The sequence below is a fragment of the Lynx rufus genome, unplaced genomic scaffold (assembly GCF_022079265.1).
Source record: "Lynx rufus isolate CCGP_SWC_20201006 ecotype Redwood Valley unplaced genomic scaffold, mLynRuf1.p SCAF_19, whole genome shotgun sequence".
Lineage (NCBI taxonomy): Eukaryota > Metazoa > Chordata > Mammalia > Carnivora > Felidae > Lynx > Lynx rufus.
Window position 1 is genome coordinate 14,980,355 of NW_025814833.1, and position 23,558 is coordinate 15,003,912.

The following is a 23,558-nucleotide window of genomic DNA, read 5'->3' on the forward strand; positions in this document are numbered from 1 at the left end:
TTACACACAAACATGCAGTCTGATTAAGTGGTCTCATGTTACAAGGTCGTGAGGGACGTTGTCAAGTACGCGTATAGCCAGGTTGCCTTGAGGGTTTTTTTCTTTCCTTAGGGAGGGGACCCTACCACACTCCCCGCTTTGGTGCTCAGACCCCTCTATTTTGAGTCAAAGAGCATCATCTTGGTTTAGAGGTTTATATTTTTATAACATCATTACATGAGTGGCCGTATTTTTTTAAATTATGGCCTCAGTGAGACTGGAGAGACTGTACAACCAGGGGAGCTAAGCAGGGTAGGATTAAGCAACCTTCCAGAATTAGGAGGAGGATAATTTTTATGAGAGTTTTGACCCCCCCAAAAAAGTTGAAAACCATCTTCCAAATAACTCCCTGGGGTTTTAACCATTCCAGGTCTGGACGAGGACATGAGCAATTCTTTTCATTTGATTTGTGATCTCTTCTATGACTTTTTTTATTATTGTTTACCTGTAGGCAGCAGTTGCCTAGGTTAAACTTTTTATAAACTTCTCCCTCCGAAGTAAGCAGGTAATCTAAGGCCAAGTGATTTTGATAGATAGCATTGTGTATTTTGGTTTTCTGCTTGGCTAGTAAGTTAAGAGCTCTGGCAGTTTTATTGGTTATAATTATTATAACCGCTTGCAGTCTGATGATGCGGTTTAGCATGTAAATGGGAGTGCGGTAGCCCCAGGACCCAACCTCTGCCCAGCTGGCAGGGCCATAATGCTGGATTATATGCTGCGGGGGGGGGGGGGGCGGGCATTTATCATCTTTTTAATTGCCAATTTGTAAGACACACCACTTTTTTTGTCTCCCTGTCCCCATGCACGTGGACTCCCAATTGTTTCCCTCTGGCAAGTGGGAGCAGGAAGAAAGATGGACGAAGAGTTCCCAGCACCCATGACCGTGACCAGCCTGAGGGAAGTGCTGTATAGGCTGTCCTTCCACATATCCAGTCTAGTCCCCCTGGGGCCTGCCATTTGATGGCTGCGTGGACACTGTCCCAGGCCTCTCAGAGATGAGAGAAGTCGGACAAGGGGTGGGGATCTGGCTCAAGGTGCTCTGGGGTCCCCCACCACTGGGTTTTCCAGGTGGTTGAGTTATAATATCTTTGGCCTAGGCATGGTAAGTTTTTAACAGAGATGACGATGAACTTTTTCCCCACCAGGCAAGGGTTTGGGTTTTTTGAGGACCCAAACCCTGGTAGTAGAACTGGGGTATTTTGTTTTACTATACGGTTTGTGGGGATCTGATTTTCTAGTTTCTTATGGCCATTGTTTCCCCATGTCGGTACCACGAAGTATCCTGTCCCCAAAAGGAAGGTGAGTGCTAACAGAAACCCCTCACCACACTTCCAGCCAGCCGGGGCGGCCTCTGCCAATCTTACGGCGAAAAGTAGAGTCAGAATCACAATAACAGTGAGAAACAAGGGGCGGCAGTGCATCACAGTAAGGAAACAGATCTAGAAAACAAGGACAGTCTATTTGTTCCACCGGACCGTCGATTCCCCAAGCTTCTGCCCTGCATAGATTAGTCAGTTTCCGGAGTGACTGAAGCAGGGATGCAGTGTCCCCAAGCCTCTGGAGTTGCAGATTGCTTCTTCCGCATGGTCAGCTTGCATGGTGTTGTTGGATCAGGAACGCACTCCCAGTTTCAAGATGCCGGCTTCACTCTGCTGTGATGAATCCAGGGACCCACCTCAGGCACCTTTACTGCAGTAGGGGTGGACAAAATGACAGTGATCGGGCCCCTCCGGAGGGGTTTTAGGAGTTGGACGTTCCACTCCTTTATCCATATTGCGTCTCCTGGTTTAAAAGGATGAGCGTCTGTGGTCAGACTCGCAGGTAATCGCTCCCTAACCCAGCGGTGAAAGGTGGTTAGGGTAGAGCCAAGGGCCCCGCCATCTGTTGCCTTAAGGTTAGACTGCCCATCTCATTTAGACGCCCCCACATGCCCTTGATAATGGGGGGACGGCACCCATAAAGGATTTTATAAAGGGAGAACCCCGTCTGCTTCTTTAGCCTCCCACCTGCAGCTGCAGTCTGCCCCCCTGAAGGTCCCTTACCTCCCCCTGCCTAATGTTACCCCTTTCCCTAGTCATTCCTCCCCTGGAACAGGGCCTGTAACTGCCTGTAATGACCGCTCTGACTTCTTCAAGCTGAGAAGGGACGGTGTGGGGGCACAGCAGTTAGAGTCTGCCCGAGGGTCGGTCAAGTGGCCCACGGTGTGGTTCTACAGGGAGGCTGGCAGGCATGAGGCGGCATAAACATTAGCAGGCCCCAAGAGAAAAATGTCAAGGTTATACTCGCCAACGAGGTGGCATCTTAAGATGATGTCCCCAGTTTCCAAAGCTGTCAGACAATCTAGGAGAGACCCTGCTTTGTAAATAACGTACGTCAGGGCATCTCTCATAACCCAGGTGATGGAGGAGCGGGAGCAGTAAGTAGTCCGTGGTGGCTCTGCTTCCAAGAGTTCGGCCCTAACTTAATTTAAAAAAATGTTTTTTCAAGCATCTAATGCTTGTGAGGTGTTATTTAGAGTTTTGCTGAGTATAAGCAGACAGTCTGCTTTATTTTGGGGTGTAAAACTTTTCCAAGAGCCAGGAGTTCTAGAGAAAGCGTCAAGGCAGCCATTTACCATTATTCATTTGCAAATTTTTAGGTAAGCCAAACCTGGGTATTATTTTATAAAGCAGAACTTGTATTACTTTTTGTGCCTTTTCTGTCTTGGGGGAGAAGGCCTTTACTCCATTCGTAAAAGTATCAATCCGTACCCACAGATGTTGGGATTCCTCTGACCTTGGCACATGAGTGAAACCTAATTGTTAGTCTTTCCTGGATAGTCTCCAGTTCCTGGGTTGTCTGGGAGAGCAAGTTTGTGGTTGAAAGGATGGTTTTTAAGACATACTTCACAGGCTGATACTACTTGGCATAACTGTCCTTGACAGATTTTTTTTCCAGCAAACATCCTTTGGGCCATTTGATAAGTTTTGTCCCTCCTTAAACGAAAGGCCTAATGTTGTGTTTTAATGATCTTTTTTTAAGCTCTGTGAGCTTGGTAATAGTAATTGCCCTGCTCTGTTTGTAACCATTTCAAGGGAGGGAGACAGTGTCTAGGAGTCAGACCCCAGTTTATTTTTGGGCGGAGAGTAGGTGGGATTGAGTCTCCGTTAATAATTGATGTAGCAGGCAAACTATTTTCCTGAACCCTGGTATCTACAGCCTAAATGAGATGGGCAGTCTAACCTTAAGGCAATATCCAGTAATTTTCCAAAACTCATAATACAATTGTTTATTTGTTCTGGAATTAGTAGTCCTGTAGTCTCTGATTTAGTTATAATGTCCCTTCCTAGCAAGGGAGTAAGGCTCTCTGGTATTATCAAGAAAGAATGAGAAAAAATTTCCCATATGTATCCCAGGGGCTGAGAGAAAAACTTAGAGAAGTTTTCCGGAGATGCCTCTAATCGTCATGCTGCGTTTGGACGGTTGGCCTGGAGAGGAAAGGAGGACAGAAAAGGTAGCTCTGGTGTTAAGAAGGAAATCAACCAGTTTTCCTTCTATACTTAGAGTTACCCGAGGCTCTGGGTTTCTGATAGACAGTTGGTTTAGGGGAGCCACCGTGAAGAGCCCGAGGCCCCGTCAGTCCCTTCCAGGGACATTGGTTATCTGAGCCCTCACAGATAGAGGTCTCCGAGGGCATTCAGATCTCCAGTCACTGTCTCCACACAAGGGGCACGGCTTATGAGGTTTTCATTTTGGTTGTCCCCTCTGAGGGCATTCTCATTTTAGTGCTCTGAACAGCCATATAAATGGCACTTGGTGCCAGGACCTCCGGAAGTCCAGTCTGACACAACTAAGGCCTCAGATTTTTTTAAGCCTGCTTTTCTGTTTGTGTGTTTTTTTTTATTCTTATTCTCCTTTTGATCTTGGTTGTAATATACTCAATTGGCAGCTCGTAAGAGCTCCTCCAGGGTCCCTTCCGGACCAACAGCCAGTTTTTACAGTTTTCTCTGAATATCTGGGGCCCATCAAGTGACAGATTTGTCTTTTAGAATCCTCTCAGCCTCAGGGTGTTAGGGGAGATAACCATATATTTAATGAGAGCCTCCCTTAACCTTTCCAGGAAGGCCACCGGGGTTTTATTTTGTATCTGAAGATAGTGGTGAAATCAGTGTAATTTAAAGGTTTACCTTAGACCTCCCGACCATATATAAAGTTTTTTTTAAGATTTTTTTTTTTGGCAAACTTTTAACAACTTTCCTTTGCTTTTAGATTTTGACCTAAGCCTTTTTTTTTAAACAACCAGTCTCATTTAGGACAAAATTCCTCCTTTTTTTTTTAACCTTTAACAAAAAAAAAATTTCCATTTCTTATATTTTTTTATATATCTACTCCTTTACACGTAGAGTTGTTTTTAAATTTTATTCTTTTTTAAAAAAATTTTATTCTTAACTACATTTAGCAGAATTTTAACTCTTAGAAACCTTAGTCTCCAGTGAAAACTAAGTAGTAACCAACTGTGAACTGTTACATTAGAATTTCTTAGATGGCAAACTTATGAATCAATTAAGCACAAAGCAGTTTTTCAACAGATCCAAATAGCCTTGGTATTTCCGCAACAAGTCAAAAGCACGGACCTGCATCTAGTAATTAGTGCTCTAGCCTCTTGTTAGATATCCAATGAATTTAATCCCAATTTGTTATGCAAGCAAAAACTTTAATGTTTTAGATTACCAAAGACTTTGAAAGCTGTCTTAACAATTACCCATGAAAACTATGAGACAGATAAAGTTAACCATTACTTTAAGTCATCTTTTTGCTAACAAATTGGAACAGAGATAACATGAGCTTATTTGACCTTCAGCAAATCTAGGTAGACTAAAAGTTGTTGTTTTTTTAAATGTTGACAAACATTGTCTCAAACCAACAAACTTAAATTAGCTTAAACACAATACATGTTACTTGGGTCCACTTAAGACCGTTTGTTCCCCATGGTTAATTTTTACCTGGACCAGTTGGTAGGGTAATCTGAAGTTGGTGATCTTGGCTCCAGGACATCTAGGGGGGCAGGGGGAGCTGATGGTGTCTGACGCATCGAGGAGCCAGTTGTGCAGGCCGCCCCCCAGGTGGTGCAGAAACAGGAGGGGGGAAGAGAAGGCAGAAGAGGCGAGGTGCCAGCAGAAGGCAGAGAAAGAGAATTCCCAGCTTATCTTGTCCGCTCAGACAGAGCAGCAGACTCCAGGTTTCTTTTGTTTTGTTTTGTTCTCCGCTAGTGGAATTAGGCAGTCCACGTCGGTTCGGAAAAGTCAGGGAATTTCCCCGAAACAAGGGGAGTTTTGCAGCTGCTTGGGAATGTTCCTTAAAGTCCCCGTTCTGAGGTAGACCAGCCAGAGACAGTTGGCTCTAATTATCGTAGTCATTGACCCAGGAAACGAACGAGAGACAAGTCCCCACACACAGTCACATAGCAACATCCCACCACCTCCAACCTGCCACCCAGTGCCCAGCGCCTTAGAGTTGCAGCGTCGTTCCTCGTCCCTTGTAGAACTACCAGGGCAACTCGGAGGTGATCAGGCTCCCCTTCTGCCTCTTAGGGGCAGGTCTGCCAAAACGAACCCAGGTTCTTACCAGTCTGACGGGTGGCGCTCCTTAAGCTGGTTCCTGGGCCTCACGGGTTCCGTTGACGCACATGGGGTCCTCGCCCCAGCGAGGCACCTCTCCCGGCACTCCGAGGTTCGTATCCCGGTGGCGAAGGAGGTGGAAACGCACCAGCTCCGAATCCCGGGTGAGCCCCCAAGTAATAGAGCAGGATTCTCTCACAGAGAATCATGACCCTGAGGCTTTTCTTTCCAGGAAGCAACTTTATTCGTGCCGGCACCACTCAGTTAGGTTGGTACCCGAAGAACTGATCCCTGAATACCATATGGCATAGTTTTATATATATATTTTTTACTTCTTTGTCTTCCATATATGGTAACACACAAACATGCAGTCTGATTAAGTGATCTCATGTTACAAGGTCATGAGCGATAGTGTCACGTATGCACATAGCCAGGTTGCTCTGAGGTTTTTTTTCTTTCCTTAGAGAAGGGACCCTACCACAACACAAAAAGCACATTCAACAAAGCAGGTATAAACAAGGGGGACTACATCAAACTAAAAAGCTTCTGCACAGTGAAGGGAACCATCAACAGAATGAAAAGGAGAAAATATTTGCAAACCATATATCTGATAAGAGGTTAACGTCTAAAATATGTAAGGAACTTACATAATTCAATAGTGAACAAACCAGTAACTGGTTAAAAATTGGACCAGGGCGCCAGAGTGGCTCAGTCGGCGTCTGACTCTTGATTTCGGCTCAGGTCGTGATCTCACGGTTTGTGAGTTCAAGCCCCATGTTGGGCTCTGTGCTGACAGGACAGAGCCCACTTTGGATTCTCTGTCTCCCTCTCTCTCTCTCTCTCTCTCTCTCTCTCTCTCTCTCTCTGCCCCTTCCCCACTTGTGCTCTCTCTCTCTCTCTCAAAAAAAAAAAAAAAGAAGAAGAAGACCTGGATAGACAGTTTCCCGGAAAACAGGTGCATGAACAGGTTCTCAGCATCACTCATCATCAAGGAAATGCAAATCGAAACCACAATGAGATACCACCTTCTAGGGGAGCAAAATTTGCCACCCCAAAATGTGTCTCTCTGGCATGAGGATTAATTCAGGCTGATTAGTTTTAAGGAACAGAAGACCCAGGAGCTTTTTCTTTTTACCTCTTTTTGAACTGCCTAAAAGAATTTAGATAGAGGACTTCGTCCAAGAACAGAGCTATACCATCCCTATAATCACAGTGTAATGCAAAGTCGGCGTGGTAGATAGGGAGAGACCTAGCAAAGTGTTTGTTAAAATTCCTTTGTGCTTCCTGTTGTGTCTTTATGGCTCAGGAAACATTTGTTTCCCATTTATTTTTTTTCATTTTCCCGTGAATGGCTTTCCTTCCCTTAGAAGTCTCAGACCCCTACCCCTTTCTCCTTCGTTCAGGATGACGTACGTACGTCATTTTGCCCATCTTTGGAATCTCTTATGTTTATGTGGATTCTCCGTAGGTATATAATTAAATTCGGTTTTCTCCGATTGCTCTATCTTGTGTCATTTTGATTATTCGGCCAACCAGCCAAAAGAACCCAGAGGTGAAGGGGGAAATTTCCCTTTCTCCAGCAACCTCACACCTGTGGGGATGGCTACTATCAAATAGACGAGAGAGAACAGGCGGTGAGGATGTGGAGAAAAGGGCACCCTCGTGCACTGGGGGTGGGAATGTCAATTGGTGCAGCCCCTGTGGAAAACAGTATGGAGGTTCCCCCCAAAATCAGAAATTGAACTACTATATGATCTAACAATCCCACTTCTGGGTATATATCTGAAGGAAATGGAATCAGTATTTGGAAGTGATATCTGCACTCTGTGTTCATTTCAGCATTATTCACAGTAGTCAGAACATGGAAATAACCTAAGCATCTGTAGATGGATGAATAGATAAAGAGAATTCACCCATCTACAGACGTCCGACATATATATATATATGTATATGTACATATATATATGTAATGTGAGAGATGTATAATGTGAGATATATATATCTGCTGTCATCTGTGACAACATGGGTAAAACTGGAGGACATTATGCTATGTGAAATAAGCCAGACAGAGAAAGACAAATACTATATGATCTCATTCATATGTAGAATGTAAAAAAATTAAGTCAAACTCACAGAAACAGTTGAATGGTGGTTGCCAGGGGCGGGGGGGTGGAAATCAGGGGATGTTGGTCAAAAGATAAAGTTCTGGGGATGTAAGGTTTGGTGTGGTGACTGCAGTTAATAATACTGTATTGTATACTTGACATTCGCTAAGAGAGTATAATTATTTTTCTTTTTTTCGGGTTTCAGATATTTAGTGATTCTGTGCATTTAGAGGGGACATATTTCCTGGATAAGTGGCAAATTGTGCAGATGTCTTCTGGAAGACCTTCGTTGTAAGCAGCTTTATGGTGAAACATTTCATTTCGAAGTCTGCACCTTCTTCCTTCAGCTTGCCGTGATCTACGTTCACAGAATAGAACCTGTATTGATTATTGCGACCCAGTTTGCTCCAGGTTTCTGGATTGAATAAATATCAGGCGCAAGACCTACAGCGCTGCCCCAGTACCTCTAGCTCCACTAAATACGAAGAGAGGGATCAGGCTTGGCTGCTTCTCGGAACATCTTGGAAGATCTGGCGGAACGTGGTGGTGGCAGACGCCTAGGGTCTGGAAGGAGGGAAGAACGAATCTGCAAGGCGCAGGTGCCCAGAGAATAGATCTGAAGCCTTCTTGCTACACACGGAAAAGGTAACTGTGTGAGGTGACGGATGCGTTCAAATTAACTTAATTGTGGTCATCGTTTCACAGTGTCTACGTATATCAAATCGTATTGCACACTTTAAGTATATACAATATTATTTGTCCATTATAATTAAAGCTGGGAAAAATTAAAAATAGTGTCAGATCCATCCATTGATGGTTCTGTTGAGCTGAACTATCTCTTTACTGCTTGTCTGCCTACTGGATCTGTCAGCTACTAATAGAGGGAGTGTTGAAATCCCTCACATTAATAGTGGATTATCTATTTCTGCATTTTTATCAGTTTTTGCCTCTTGTATTTTGACGCTTTGTTGTAAAGTGCGTATATTTCAGAGATTATTGTGTCTTCTTGGAGAATTGACTCCCTTGTTATGTAATACCCTCTTTACCCCTGCTAAGTTTCTTGTTCCAGTGCCTTTTTTTGTCTGAAATTCACGTAGCTACTCCAGCTTTCTTTTGACTCGTGCCGGCTCGGTTCACCTTGCCCTACTCTTTTACTTTTAATGCATATGTGTTTTTATATTTAAATTGGGTTTCTTGTGGACAGCATATAGCCGGGTCTTGTTTTGCATCTACCCTTACGGTCTCTTCTTGCAATTGGCGTATCTAGACCACTCCCTTTTGAAGTGATTACTGACACAGTTGGATTTACATCCACCATGTTCGTGAAAATTTTGTACCTGCTTCACTTATTCTTTGTGTTCTTTTTAATCTTCCTGTTTCTGCCCTCTCTTTTAATTGAGCATTTTTTATTGTTCCATTTTCTCTTCTCGCTCAGCGTATCAGTTATATTTCTCTTTAACTTCTTGGTGGTTTCCCTAGACCTGGACTGCGCGACGTAAGTCTCCAACCAGTCCAGGTCCGCCTTCAGATGACACTGCAGCGTGGGCGTAACGGACTTCGCAGCCTCTCACCCCATCCCTTACTAACACTGCTACGTTTATTGCACTAACCTACCTGCTATCACCGCGCAGTATGTTGTGGCCGGTATTCCTTTGAACAGTCGTCCATTAGATTAAGTAAGACTAAGAAAAATAAAATACGTGATTTTGATCTTCACGTGTTCCTTCTGTGACCCCTTTCCTTTCGTTTACGTAGATCCAAATTTCTGACCAACGCCATGTTCCTTCTCTCTGAAGAGCAGCTTTTAACGCTTACCCGCAACGACAGTTCTCTCAGTTCTGTTAGCCTGAACGTTATGGACTGAATTGTGTTCCCCTCCAAAGTTGATATGTTGAAGCCGTGACTCCCAGCATGACTGTATTTGGAGACAGGGCCTTTAGAGAGGTGATGAATGTCCACCGTGGTGATAAGGGTGGAGCCCGGCTGCAGTATGACTGGCGTCCTCGTAAGAAAAGGAAGAGACGCCAGGGATGGGCACTTACACAGAGGTAAGGCCATGTGAGAAGACGGCCATCTCCAAGCCAAGCGGAGAGGCCTCCGAAAAGGCAGCACTGATCTTTGCACCTTGATCAAAGCACCTTGATCTTTGACTTTCAGTCTCCAGAACTGAGAGAAAATAATTTTGTTGTTTAAGCCCCCAGTTTGTGGTATTTTGTTTTGGCGGCCCTAGCAGACTACTACACCAACAAAGTCTTTATTTTCCCTTACTTCTGAAGGATGGTTTTTCTGGATATAGACTCCTTGGTTGGTGGGGTTTTTTTTCCAACCCTTTAAATATTTCATGCTACCCTCCTTGCTTGCATGATTTTTGAAGCAAGTCCGATAGAATTCTTACCTTTGTTCCCCTCTAGGTAAGATGTTTTTCTTCTCTGACTTTTTAAAAGACTTTTCCTTGGCTTTATGCAATTTGAATATGATCTGCCTAGGTGTGTGAGTGCGCGCGTGCCTGTCTGTGTACGTGTGTGTATTGGCATTTATTCTGTTTGGCGTTCTATGAGATTCCTCGATTTGTGCTGTGGTTTCCGTCACGGATTTTAGAAAAATCCCAGCCATTATTATGTCAAATAGTTGCTTTTTCTCTTTCTTCTGCTTTTGACAGTCTCCTTATACATGTGCTGTATTTTGGTGATTGCCTCACAGTTAATAGATAGTCTGTCCCAATTTTTATTATTTTTTCTCTTTACAACTCAGTTTGGGAAGTTTCTATTGACCTATCTTCAAGTGCTCGGATTCTATCCCCAGCCTTTTCCGATCATCTGACGCGTCCATCAGATGATGTAGACTTTTTCTGTTATAGTGTTTTCTGTTTCTTGTATTTCCTTTATATTCTTTCTTAGGGTTTCTGTCTCTCCGTTATTATATGTACACTATCTGTTCTTGCATGTTGTCCACTTTTTCCATTAAAGCCCTTAGCACATGAATCCTACTTCTTTAATTTCCCATCTGATGATTTCACAATCTCTGCCGTATCTGACTGAACCTGGTTCTGACACCCACTTTGTCCCTTCAGATCGTTTCTTCTTCCCTTGTGTCATGCCATGTAACTTTTGTTGTTGTTGAAAGCCAGTCATGAATTATCAGGTGTTAGGGAGTAAATTGGCCGTTCGTATGAGAGTTATTTTTATCTGGCTAGGAGATAATGCTTTATTTACTCTTTTCTGTACCTGTAGTGTCAGAGGATTCAGTTTCCACGAGTGTCTTTGTTTTTTGTCCCCCAGCATCTTTCGTTTCCCTAGACAACCCTTCTTAAGTAGAATCTGAGCCTTGGCGCTCTCTGAGCAGTAATCCACTGCTATTCGGCAGGAGCCCTGTTGATGTTTGCTCAGGTCTGGACTGAGAAGCATCCTGTAATCCTGGGATTAGGTCTCAGTCGTTCAGTGTACCTGTCCCCCTGGGCTGGGATCTTCTCCGGTGTTTCTCAGCTTTTTTCCCCCACCTTATGTGAAGAAGGAAGGCTATAGGGGGCCTGAAGTTTGGGAATTTCCCTCACCCCATGTCCAGGGAGGCTTCTCCCTTGCTGGGTAGGCCTTTCTTGTGGAGAATGCTCTTGGCTTCTTTCAAAATGGTTACCTCTCACCTCTCCCTGGCCCAACAGGAGGCAATTTTGCTCTGATCGTTACCAAGAAAACCTGGTGAGGATTCTAGAGGCAGACACCATGATGGTGGAGGGAAGGGCTACCTTAGATGGCCCCCCTGCCAGGAGTTCTCTCAGGCCAGTCCATGCTCAGCACCACCCCCCCAGCAGGTCAGGGAAGCTGCCATGTAAGTTACTGCCTCGGGTTTGCTGAGTTGCATTCATGGTAACCTGTGGTTTCTAGAATCCCCAGCTCCTTCAGGTTTGGGGTGTGGTTTGTCCCATGAGCTCAGTTCTGTGACATATCCAGAAAGAGTCACTGGTTCTGTTTTCCTCGTTGTGAAGGTGGGTGATGAGTTGCAAGCACTTTACGTGTTCGAGTCGAGTCTTTCCTTTGCGTTTTAGACATTATTTCCTTAGCTCTACGGACATATCTGGTAAAAGTCTTTAGTAATCCCATGCCTGTGCTTCCTTAGGGACAGTTCTCTTGATTGCCCCCCGCGCCCCCCCCCCCGCCATACATGGGCCATACGTTCTAGATTCTTCACGTGCCTCGTAAAATTTTACTGAAAACTGGACATTGTGAATATCATAATGTGGCAACTCTGGAAATCAGATTCCCCTCCTGGCAGGCTCCGTTGTCGCTGCCTGTTGTAGTTATCGTTTATTTAGGACTTCTCTGAATTAATTCTGCAAAGACTATTTTTTGTATATGGCCACTGAAGGCTTAGCTTAGTTAGTGGTCGGCAAATGGTGGACAGAGATTTCCTTCAGTGCCTGGAACGCATCAATCTCCCGGTCATTTCCGAGAGACTCAGTGTGTGTGTGGCTTTCATCATTCAGTCAGGCAGTTTACAAGTCTGTAGTAACCTTCACTAGCCTCAAGGTCAGCCAGGGTTGGGAAGTTAGGGCTTCCTCACACTTTCTTGAGCATGCACAATGCCCTAAACGTGTACTTGGCCTTCTAGATTCCCAGGAATATGTCAGAACTTTTCGAAGCTCCTGTGGACTGTGGTGGCCCAACCGATTCTGTTAAGCTTTGTGGTTAGTCTGGTAAACTTCCCTCAAAGGTTACCTTTCGCCTTAGGCATCCCCCGCCCCAAACACTTTCCAGTGAATGTTTTTGGCCAGTGCCCTCAAGAAGAGATTTTTTTTTTTTTTTTTTTTTTTTAGCATTAGAGGAACTCCTAGTCAGTTCAAATAAAGACGAGTCCTTGGAGGAAGGTCTTCCAGTGATCCATTAGGTTAAATAATGAATATTTGGGGGGAATGAGGCTTTAAAAGACCACTCTGCTCCTTCCTATACTGAAAGGGAGTACACATAATCCTGTAGACTATGGATTATAATGGACCTGGGGGGTAGGAAGAATGGGGAGTAATTGCTAACAAGTCGGATTTCTTCTGAGCATGAAGAAACATTCTGAAATTAGCGTTGATGAGTGGCACAGCCTTGTGAATATACTAAAAACCACTGAATTATGCACTTTAAGATGATGTGTGAAATATGTCAATATAAACAAGAATTGAAGTTCTGATACATGGGTGAACCTTGAAAATATGATGCTAAGGGAAAGAAGCCACACAGAATAGGCCTTATATTTTATGATCCCATTTGTTAGGAATGTCCAGAATATTGAAATCCATAGACAGAAAGTAGATGAGTGGTTGCCAGTGGCTGGGGAAAGGGGAAGTGGTGAGTGATTGCTAAAGGGTATGAAGTTTCTTTTCGGGGTGAGGAAAATGTTCTGGAATCAGTGAGGATTGAGGCACCAATTTGCAGATACAGTATACTAAAAACCACTGAATTGTACATTTTAACAGAGTGAACATCGTGGTATATGAATTATATCAATTAAAAAATGTTGTTTTAAAGGAAAATGTAATGCCATAGAGAGCATAAATGCGTTCATGTATTCAAAAAATATTTATGGAGTATGTACTGCTTATCTGACCTGTCTAGGTACCAGGGACCAGGAATTGAACAAAAGTCCTTCCCCTCGTGGCCTGGCAGGTGCAGTCTGAAGAGTGCGTGACTCTTCATCTCGGGGTCGTGAGTTCGAGCCCCGCACTGGGTGTAGAGATGAGTTAAAAATAAATCAGTAAATAAACTTAAAAAAAGTCTTTCCCCTCCTGGACAGTATATTCTGGTATTAGAAGAGAAGCAGTAAGATAAATAGCTAAGAACTAGGGTCTCGGGCAGTGCAAAGGGACAAATAAAACAGGGAAGGAAGAGTGGTGTCATTAGATTTTAGACCACCTGAATAAGCAGATGGCATTTTAGCAAAGATCCGAAGGGTGGTCAAAAGGCGAGCCATGAGAATATCTCAGGGAAGAGCCTTCCAGGCAGAGGGAGCAGCACGTGCAAAGGCCCTGATGCGCAGCTGGGCGCGACAGTTGAGGAACAGCAGGGGGAGGAGCGTGGCTGGAGTGAGGAAGGTAGAAAGGGAGAAGGTAGGTGGAGTCGAAGCCATAACAGTGGCGAAGGGGAAGGGCTCAGACTGCATTGGTTCTCGCAGGCCACTGTCAGGAATTAACTTTCATCTTGCGCTCAGAGTGACCAGTGGGCTTTCCAGGGTCAGAAACTCCCATCTGTCCCTTTCAGATGATATAGGAGGTTCCTTTTTTGGAACAGGCTCTCCCTCCTTGGGCCACTAAGCCCCACGGCGAGTGCCAGCGTGAACACTGTGTTTAACAGAGTATCAGAGATTTCTCGGGACATGTACAGTTATGAGATAATGCAGACACTGGAAAACAGGATCGTGCTTTTCACCATCAAAGACTGTCACAGTCTGATTGTGGAAGTCAGATGGGGCGCAGTGTTCACTTATTCTAGCCGTTGATATCATCTCCTAGGGTCTCTGTACTCGAAGCTTTTGATAAAGCCAGAGGCTGTTTGCATCTTGCCGGTTGACCGAGCTGACATGCTCAGCTTCCTGACGCGAGCTCCCCGGTTTGCCTCTGGCCCGGTTGCACTTTGTGCATTTACTTTGTGCTACCCACTTCGTCTCTCCGCGGGCTGTGAATTTCCCCCTGGGGGTGAAGAAAGGGTTCTGGAAATAGTGAGGATTGATGCACAAATTTGCAGATCGACTAGAAACCCCTGCATCGTACATCGTAACAGGGTGAACATCATGGTATGTGCATTGTACCTCAATAAGAATGTTATTTTTAAAAAGACAGAATAATGCCATGGAGAGCATAAATCCGTTCATATATTTTAAAAATGCCCGTGGAGCATTTACCGTTTACCTGCCATTTATTTCTAGGGACTGGGGACTGAGAACGGAACGAAAATGCTTTCCCCGGTAGGCCATATATTCTGGTATTAGAAGAAAAGCAGGGAGGTCGCTTTTCTTAACAATATCTCCGATCGCTTCTGTGAATGACTCTGAAGCACACTCAGGAGTCTCCAATAATTTGTTCTCTGGTTTCCTGATGGTGCTTCACGTATGATCTAGTCCGTTGTTCCTGCTCATGAGGGTCCCAAAAGGCAACAAGTGAACTTCCCTCAAAACAGACCAACGCGGTGATGCTTTGTTCAGAATTGCCAAAACCTGGAAGGAACCAAGATGTCCTTCAGCAGGTGAACGGGTGAATAAGCTGTGGTACGGCCAGACGGTGAAATATTATTTAGCATTAAAAAGAAACGAGCTACCAAACCATGAGAAGACATGGAAGAACCTTAAATGCATTATCACTGAGTGAAAAGGCCAGTCTGAAAAGGCTCCGTGCTGTAGGATTTCCAGCTATAGGACATTCTGGAAAAGGCCAGACCGTGGAGACGGGAAAAAGATCAGTGGTGGCCAAGGGTTGCGGGTCAGGGGAGGAGAAGTAGCCGGAGCACTGGATTTTTCGGGCAGTGCAGCGACCCTGTGTGACACGTCGATGATGGCTGCGTGTCCCTGTACATTGGTTCAAATCCATAGAATGTACAGCATTAAGAGCCGCCTGGTTGATTCTCCAGACTCGTGTGGAGTCTCCTCCTCACTCCCGCTATCCAGCCACATGGCCTCTTCTAGAAAATATGAACCCTCCCCACCTCAGGATCTTTGCCCAAAACCTCGCTCCTGGCGTATTTCATACTTATTCTTCAGGGTCGGCTTTCATGTCCCTCCCTCAGAGTGGCCTTTCTTGACCTCACAAACCTAAATCTGAATCTATTATATTCTCTCTCCTTGTGCCGTGTTCCTTACATGGACACACTTACCACCCTCTGTGGATTTATTAGTTTACTGTCCGCATCCCCAGTTGGGTGGCAGATTTCATGAATGTAAGGAAGGCACCTGCCGTGTTCGCTGATGTATTCCCAGCACGTAGCCCGGGGCCCGACGGGAGGAGGTGCTCAGTTGACCTGTCAAATGCGGGAGTAAATGAGTGGGCTCTGTGAGGTTGATGTTATTAGCTCAGAGTACTTCAGCTGCCACACAGCTAGCAAGGGGACAGAAATGCAGGAGACCTCAGAATTACAGTTCCTAGGTGAATATACCATCTAGGAAAGTATTTGCTAAGGGGATGGAAAGTAGGGGTGGGGGGTGGGGGGGTGGGGGGGCGTGGACCTGGCAGGTGAGAAGATTCCAGACCAGTGACTCTCAGGGAGATGGCCCCAGGCGTGTTGGGGGGTGGGGGGATGGGGTGAGAATGTGCAAGATGCATATTCAGTATTTTACATTTGTTGAAAAATACCTTCTGTTTTCATAAAACAGACCGCTGAAAGACTGTCCCTTCCCTGGCTGGGAAGGAAAATAGGAAATAGGGCGCCTTTTCCTCTAAGGGCAGATTTTTCAGTTTCCCAGAAGGAAGCAGGTTTACAAGGCCATGGGGAAACGGCTGCCCAAGGGCATTCTCGCACTTACCTAAGCAGAGTGGAGGGCAGGAGGGCAGGAGGGCGCAGGCGATGTCGGGCGCGGGCCTGCCAGGACCCTGTTCGCACAGGGAGAGCAGGTCGGGGTGACAGCACCCCACAAGCTGCACGCTCCACCCCCATCTCACAGACCGCCCTTCCCACCCTCCAGGCTGCACGTGGCTTCGACTCCCCACGCCCCTCCAACCACAGCCCCCACCCCTCCATCCGCACCCAACCGCAGCTCCGTTTCACCCCCCATCACCGCCATAGGCTTCACATCGGCCCAGTCTTGCCTCATCCCACCGCCCAGACTAGTCTCGTCGCCCTCCTCTGCTGGGCGGCGGTGCCCGAGCTTGTCTGTGACACTAGCGTGCTGGCGTGTCCGTGAGGGACAGGCTCGCGGTTAACAGCCATGCGCACGGGGAGAAGCCAACGTTGTGTGCAGTAGGGCCGGCAGCCGGGGTTGTGCTTGGACGGTTTGCTTTTGTTGTTCTTTGGCTTGGATTGGGGGCGGGGGGCTGCTATTTGGGCATGTAGTGGTTTTTCTGTGTGCATCTGTCTGTCAATGTATAGGTTCCAAATCGTTTTTCTGGGAAAAGACCCTTATTTTTCTAGAGTGATTTGACCCATTTTTGGTGAAATGCATTAACTTTCCCCTTTCGAAAGACTGATGGGGAGGGAATAATGGGAATGACTTCATATGCCAAAGAAAACAGATAAGGTGTGAAGAGACGTTTTATCAACATTTAAATCTCCACGTGCCGTTTTGGTTTTGTTTTTAAGAACTTCGCTAGGAATGAAATTGACTAAGTCAAAGAATGTTAGAGCTGGAAGAAACTTTTGAAACGAAACCAGCTTCTCATTATTATTTACGTAGAACAAGAGGCCCAGAGAGGGTAAGTGACTTGTCCAAAGTCACAGAGCACTTGAATGCCGTTGGGGCTGATTTCCAGCCTGGAGCTCAAGTGGGAAGCGCAGTATCTCTCAGTGAAAAGACAGTCGTGTGATTTTTAAAGATTTTATTCTATTTTTTATTGTATGGTTATTGTAAGAGAAGTTGGGAGAACTTAATGTTTTAATTTGCCTGGAGTTCCTACCACTTCAAAATGATCCTTGTGAGTATTTTTGCTGTATAATTTTCCAGACTTTCTAATGTATGTGTATCCTGGTAAAAAAAAAAAAAAAGCGCCGTATTTATTAAAATTGGTTCACACTGTGCACACTTCTTTGCAATGTAATTCGTAACAGATGCATAACTATTGTATTGGATGGATGTACTTTCATTAACTTAATCAGTCCCTAAGATAGACATATAAGCTTTTTCAAATGTTAAGCTCTTATAAAAGATGCTGCATTAAAGATTCCTGTTTGTACATCTTTTGCTGAAGTGGCATCTCCTTATTGATCGGTATGAATTTTTGTATGAATGTAGTGCCGTGGTGTATGTAGGCTGGGTGTGAACCCTGGCTCTGGAACTTACTACCGTGTGTCTTTACACAAATCACCACCTTTCTAGGCTCCAATTGCTTCAAGCGGAAGCCGTCATACTACTGATTGCCTGGAGGTGCTGGGAGGATTAAATGAGATAATACATGTAACGTAATTCGTGCCTAGCACATAGCAAGTCCTAAATCAGTATTAGCTAATATTATTGGCACCACAAGAAGATTAGTTCTTCAACATAACGCCAGAGTTTTCGATTCTTTCAAAGAGAGTAATCAGTTTCATAAGGAAGTTTTTAGGTGTAAAACTAAGGTAGCTAAATATTTCCTGCTTACAACTTAATGTGTCCAGAGGATAGATAAATTCTTTTTTAAATTTATTTTTGAGAGAGAAAGAGCGTGAGCAGGGGAGGGAGATACAAAATCCGAAGGAGCTGTCAGTACAGAGCCCGACACGGGGCTCGAACTCGCAGACCGTGAGATCATGACCTGAGCCGAAGTCGGACGCTTAACCGACTGAGCCCCCCAGGCGCCCCGATAAATGATAAATTTAAGTGAACTGTGGGCTGTTGAGCTATTTGCCGTGTTCTGGTTATACAGCTTACTGCCGGTCAAAACAGAAAAGCGTAGCTTTTCATTGAAGGTTCTTAAGTAGAAATCGGCCGTTTTGTGATAACCGAAGCCGCCGCTGATACCTCGTCCTCTGGAAAGTGCTCAAAGCACAGCTTACGCCATAAAAGCAGCAGGATTTCTAAGCTACCACCTGCAAAGCTTCCCAGTGCCTCAGAAAATTGGGGCAGGGGACGCCTGGGCGGCTCAGGCAGGCCTCCGTCTCTTGATTTCGGCTGGGGGCCAGGTTCGAGGTTCAGGAGTTCCAGCCCCGAGGCAGGCTCCGCACTATCAGCGCTGATAGTGCGGAGCCTGCTTGGGATTCTCACTCTCCCTCCCTCTCTGCCCCTCCCCCGCTCGTGCTGGCTCACTCTGTCTCTCTCTCAAAGTAAATAAATAACAACGAAACGTAAAATAAATAAACGTAAAAAAGAACAAAAACTATTTTGAAAAATTGGGGCAGGTTCCAGGAGGTGAAAGCGAAGTGAGGACAGTCATCACGCTCTGAAGTCTGGCACAAGACCAGGTGCTGCTGCCACTCGCGCACAGCGGCACCGACCCTCCGGCACACCTTGTTGCCGTGGGACAGCAGTGGCCACGGGCGACCTGAGCTGCCGCAAGATCTCCTCCGACGCCCCTGCTTCCTCGCCCGGTGTGCGTGCAGCCCCACGGCCAAGGGCGCCAGCTCCTTCCCCCCGGCTGGAGGCAGGGAGGGGCAGACGTAGGTTCCGCAGTGTCTTCACAGCTTTGACTTTGTCCTCGTGGGTTCAAGGGAATCCTTGCGGGTTCCAGTTTGCCCCTGGTACGGACTGACCCCCCTCCTGACTCCTTGACTCCAGGACCAAGCCGATGTTGGCTGAGTGCTCACCGTGGGCCTTATCTTTATTACTCTAAACTTCACAGGGGCGCCTGGGTGGCTCAGTCGGGTGAGCGTCCGACTTCGGCTCAGGTCGTGATCTCAGGGTTCATGGCTTCACGCCCCGCATCGGCCTTTGTGCTTCGGATCTTCTGCCCCTCTCTCTCTCTCCCTGACCCTCCCCCGTTCTCTCTCTCCCTCTCTCTCAAAAATAAAACATTTTGAAAAAAACAAAAATAAACCACGACATGCGGGTGGGGGCAGGTTCCATTCTACAGATGTGGCGAGTGAGGCACACGGGGAGGCCAGCCAGCTTGCCCGAGGTCACACAGGGAGTCAACAGCGGGGCTGAGCAATCTGCCTCCATAATTTGCGGCTCTTTCCCTGGTGTGGGCTGACCTCCGTCTCCAGACCATGCGAACCCACAGCGCGGTGGCTGGGCGGGACGTCCTGACGTGCCCCACGCTGCCTGGCCCACGCCCTTTTTACTCGGCAGCCAGGACAGGCTTATCGGCTGAAGGTCACAGGTACAATGAGGTGCAGGGGGGACCTTATTTTCACTAGAAAACATCCTGTCCCTCTTGCACACCATCGGAGGATAACCATCTCTCTCTCCTCTCATGGGCCTGCGTGAGTAAATAATTAGGAAGTGGCTGAAACAGTAAACAGAAAGCAGTGTGGTACGGTCATCTGTGAAGTTCCGCTGGAAATAATCCGAAAGTGTTCCTGCCGGTGATGTAAGTGGCTGCTATTCTCAAAGACAAACTTCCAAAGAGCACATTAAAGATGCGAGCACATGGGGCGCCTGGGTGGCTCGGTCGGTTAAGCGTCCGACTTCGGCTCAGGTCATGATCTCACTGGTCCGTGAGTTCGAGCCCCGCGTCGGGCTCTGTGATGACAGCTCGGAGCCTGGAGCCCGCTTCGGATTCTATGTCTCCCCCTCTCTCTGCCCCTCCCCTGTTCATGCTCTGTCTCTCTCTGTCTCAAAAATAAACGTTAAAAAAAATTAAAAAAAAAAAAGATGCGAGCACAGGTACCTCCTCTCCCCCACAGCTGCACTACAGTGTAAGAAGGAGAAATTTAGGGCACGCCCCGGGGTGGGGGGGCGGGCTCAGTCTGTTAAACGTCCGACTCTTGATTTTGGCTCAGGTCATGATCTTGTGGTTCGTGAGATCAAGCCCCGTGTCAAGCTCTATGGCTGCCGGTCTGGAACCTGCTGGAGAGTGTCTCTCTCTCTCTCTCTCTGCCCCCTCCACCACTCTTGCTCTCAAAACAAAATGAGAATGAGAAATTTGAAGAATTTATAAATGGGATGAATTAATGACAAAAAATGATTAATGGATACCTCCAGGATAAAAGCACCTAAGAAGCTGTTTAATCAAATTCCCTTGTTCTCTCAAAGGCAGATTTGCTGACATGGCGGGCTCAGCCTCTCTCTACCTGCCCTTATTTTTCTTCCAAGTGGCTAGTGGAAGAAGGGCCTCAAGTCCAATGAGCAGAGCCACTTCATTCATCAAGACACGTCACGGCTTGTCTATGAGTGAGGCAGCCCTAAATTTCTTTTTAAAAGGGGATGATGTGGGGCGCCTGGGTGGCTCAGTCGGTTAAGCGTCCGACTTCGGCTCAGGTCATGATCTCACAGTCTGTGAGTTTGAGCCCTGTGTCGGGCTCTGTGCTGACAGCTCAGAGCCTGGAGCCTGCTTCAGATTCTTGTTCCCCCCCCCCCCCCCGCTCCTCTGCCCCTCACATGCTCATGCTCTGTCTCTCTCTGTCTCAAAAATAATAAACATTAAAAAAAATAAATAAATAAAAGGGGATGATGATAATGGTGGCTGTGCAGATAAAAACGGGATAAATCACTTACAGTTGTCAAGCACAGACCCACTGGTTAGAAGCTATTCTCAATATTCAGGATATTAACACGTCCCAGGGTACCTGTAAACACCTCATAAAGAACCATAAAGCCATCAATCTGGCCTGGCTCTTATCTCACGCCTTTCAGTGGGGAACAAGAATTCAGGAAGGTAGTTGGGGGGTAGGGGTGAGGGGGGGTGGAATATAGAAACTCTCTGGTCTACAACACAGGCCCAGTAAAGGGCACACTTGCGCTGTTGGAGGGTGCCCTGCCGCCACGGGAGCGGAGCCCAGCAGAGGATGCGTGCTCTACAGCTGTGTCCAAAGTCAAAGGAAGGGCCCCTTGTACTGGAAGCGCTCTTGAATGCACTAGGCACTGGGCAGGGGGTGACACTTGCACTCTGACGTGGGTTTATTATTAAAACCCTGGAGTACTTGGGCTTTCTCAAGGGATGTGTGGCGTTTCCTGCAGGGTGCATGGAGCACTCAGAGGGCTCCGCTTTCAGCGCGTTATTGCAAAACCCCAGAGCAAGCAAGCAGCCCCCCAGCTAATCGTTTCGTCTGAATCGCCAGCCCGGCTCGTGGACTCTGGGTGCGAAGGGAGCCGAACCAGAGAGTCCCGTCCATTAACTACCGACTTCTCGGCGGGGAGAGGCGCGCTCAGAGCCCACGCGGCGAGGGCGACCACCGTCGCTTCCGTGCTGGGGCTGCCAGGGGCCCCGCGCTTTCTCCAGCCCTCCCTCTGAGTCCCTCGCCCTGGAGGAGCTTAGGGCGACAGCCCTGCACCGACCTCGGTGCAGCGACAGCCCGGCGGTGAGACGTTCTCGCCACACTTCTCCCAGGGCTCTGGGGGCTGGTGGGACGTTTCGTGCCCCGCCCCCAGCCCCGCCCCCGCCCCGCCCCCGGCTGGCTGGCACCGCCCAGCAAGGCCCCTGCCCTAGGGTAATGCCCCGGGTAAGCGGCGAGTTAAAGCCCTCGGGCACGCCCCCTCCCGCAGCACGCTTCCGGCAAGCGCTCCGCCTACCTCGTGGCCACGCCCCAGCCTCGTGTGCTCCCCGGCAGGTCCCGCCCACCACAGCTGGGATGCCGGGTCTCACGAGCTGGACTCGGGCGAGACCGGGAAGAGCCATGGGGTGAGAGCCTGGGCCGAGACAGGGGCTTTGGCTAACATCAGACGTTAACATCTTCCCCTGGGAGAAGCGAGTTACGGGACGCCGCCGCTGCGCTCCGGTCGCGGCCCTTCCCCGCCCTCTACCCTCTCTGCCTTTCCCCCTTTCCAGATAGGAAGTCTTGTATCTCAGTGAAGGTAGAGGGAGAAGAGGAGGAAATGTGGTCCAAAGTGGGCCAGGGTGGAGGCGGGGTGGGAAGAACGAGGAGGCGGCGGCGGCCCGGAGCCCAGGAAGCAGCAGCTGGGCTGTCCTCCTGAGGTCCCTGAGGAGCAGCAGCAGCCCGGGGACAGGCAGCAGCGCCCCTGCCACACCACGTTCCTGGCCACAGCCCCTCCCTGGCAGCTTTTACACCGCACGGAATGCTCGCACGCGTCCCTTCCGTGTACGGCGTGCTTCTGGAGATGCCTGGTTCTCCAGGGGCTCGGTTGCCTCTGGATAGCTTCCGGAGACCCCCCCCACACACCTTCTTCAGGGCCAAAAGCCATCTAGCGGGCCCAAGGCCACCCCGGCCCCCATCCCAAGACTCCGGGGTGGGAGCCGACTACTGGGCATCAAGGTAAATATTTTCATGCAGTATTTAAATTCAAGTAGGGAAACATTGGCAGGAAGCCAGTTTTAAATAATGTTTTAGTAGAGCTGTGGACGATGCACGGTGGAGCAGGTACAGGATCAGGTCCTACCTATATTTAAATTTTGATAATTTTGAGGCACCTGGATGGCTCAGTCGGTTAAGCCTCGGACTTCAGCTCAGGTCATGGTCTCATGGGGCGGGTGCCAGCGGAGCCCCACGTGGGTCTCTGTGCTGACAGCTTAGCCTGGAGACTGCTTCGGATTTTGTGTCTCCCTCTCTCTCTGCCCTTCCCTGGCTCACGCTCTCTCTCGGCCTCTCAAAAGTAAATAAATAAATTTTGATAATGTTTAAGTCATGAGTTATTTTTGCAATAACTTGTTCATGTTAAATACTGCATTAAAACATGTATGTTGATTGCGGATTTACTTGGCCCCACATTAAATTTTGCATGGGACCCAAAACTGTCCCCTAAAGCCAGCCTCAAACTGGGTATTACAGAAAAGTGTCCTGGGGTAGGGGGAGGGGTATGAAGGGGATAGAAATTTTAAAACAAGCATGAAATAACATCCGTATATTTAATCCACATCTCTGAAGACCAAAACACTGGTGATTTTCTCCTCTCAGAAAGGAGCTTGCAATAAGCATGGGTGTGAATGAAGCCAGAGTGCAGGTGAGTCCATCTGAAAAAAGCACTTGGGCCAGACAGCCATTCTAAAACGTGCTTCGGGGCTTTTGTCCTGGACATTCTCATGTTGGTTTGTTTCTATTGCTTTTTTCCATTACTGGAATATAAGTTTTGAATTTGGGGACTTTAAGGGATAGAAAATGGGATAAATTCC

General features: G+C 47.2%; 1 long non-coding RNA gene across 1 annotated transcript in view; it reads left to right on the top strand.

Moving 5' to 3' along the window:
• The window catches only part of LOC124513891 (uncharacterized), a 68,786-nt gene extending 52,900 nt beyond the window's left edge, over nt 1-15,886 (top strand). Inside the window, exon 4 of the long non-coding RNA XR_006962547.1 lies at nt 7,947-15,886. This is a non-coding gene — a long non-coding RNA (uncharacterized LOC124513891). The remainder of the gene's footprint in view (nt 1-7,946) is intronic.
• The last annotated feature ends 7,672 nt before the right edge of the window (nt 15,887-23,558 follow it).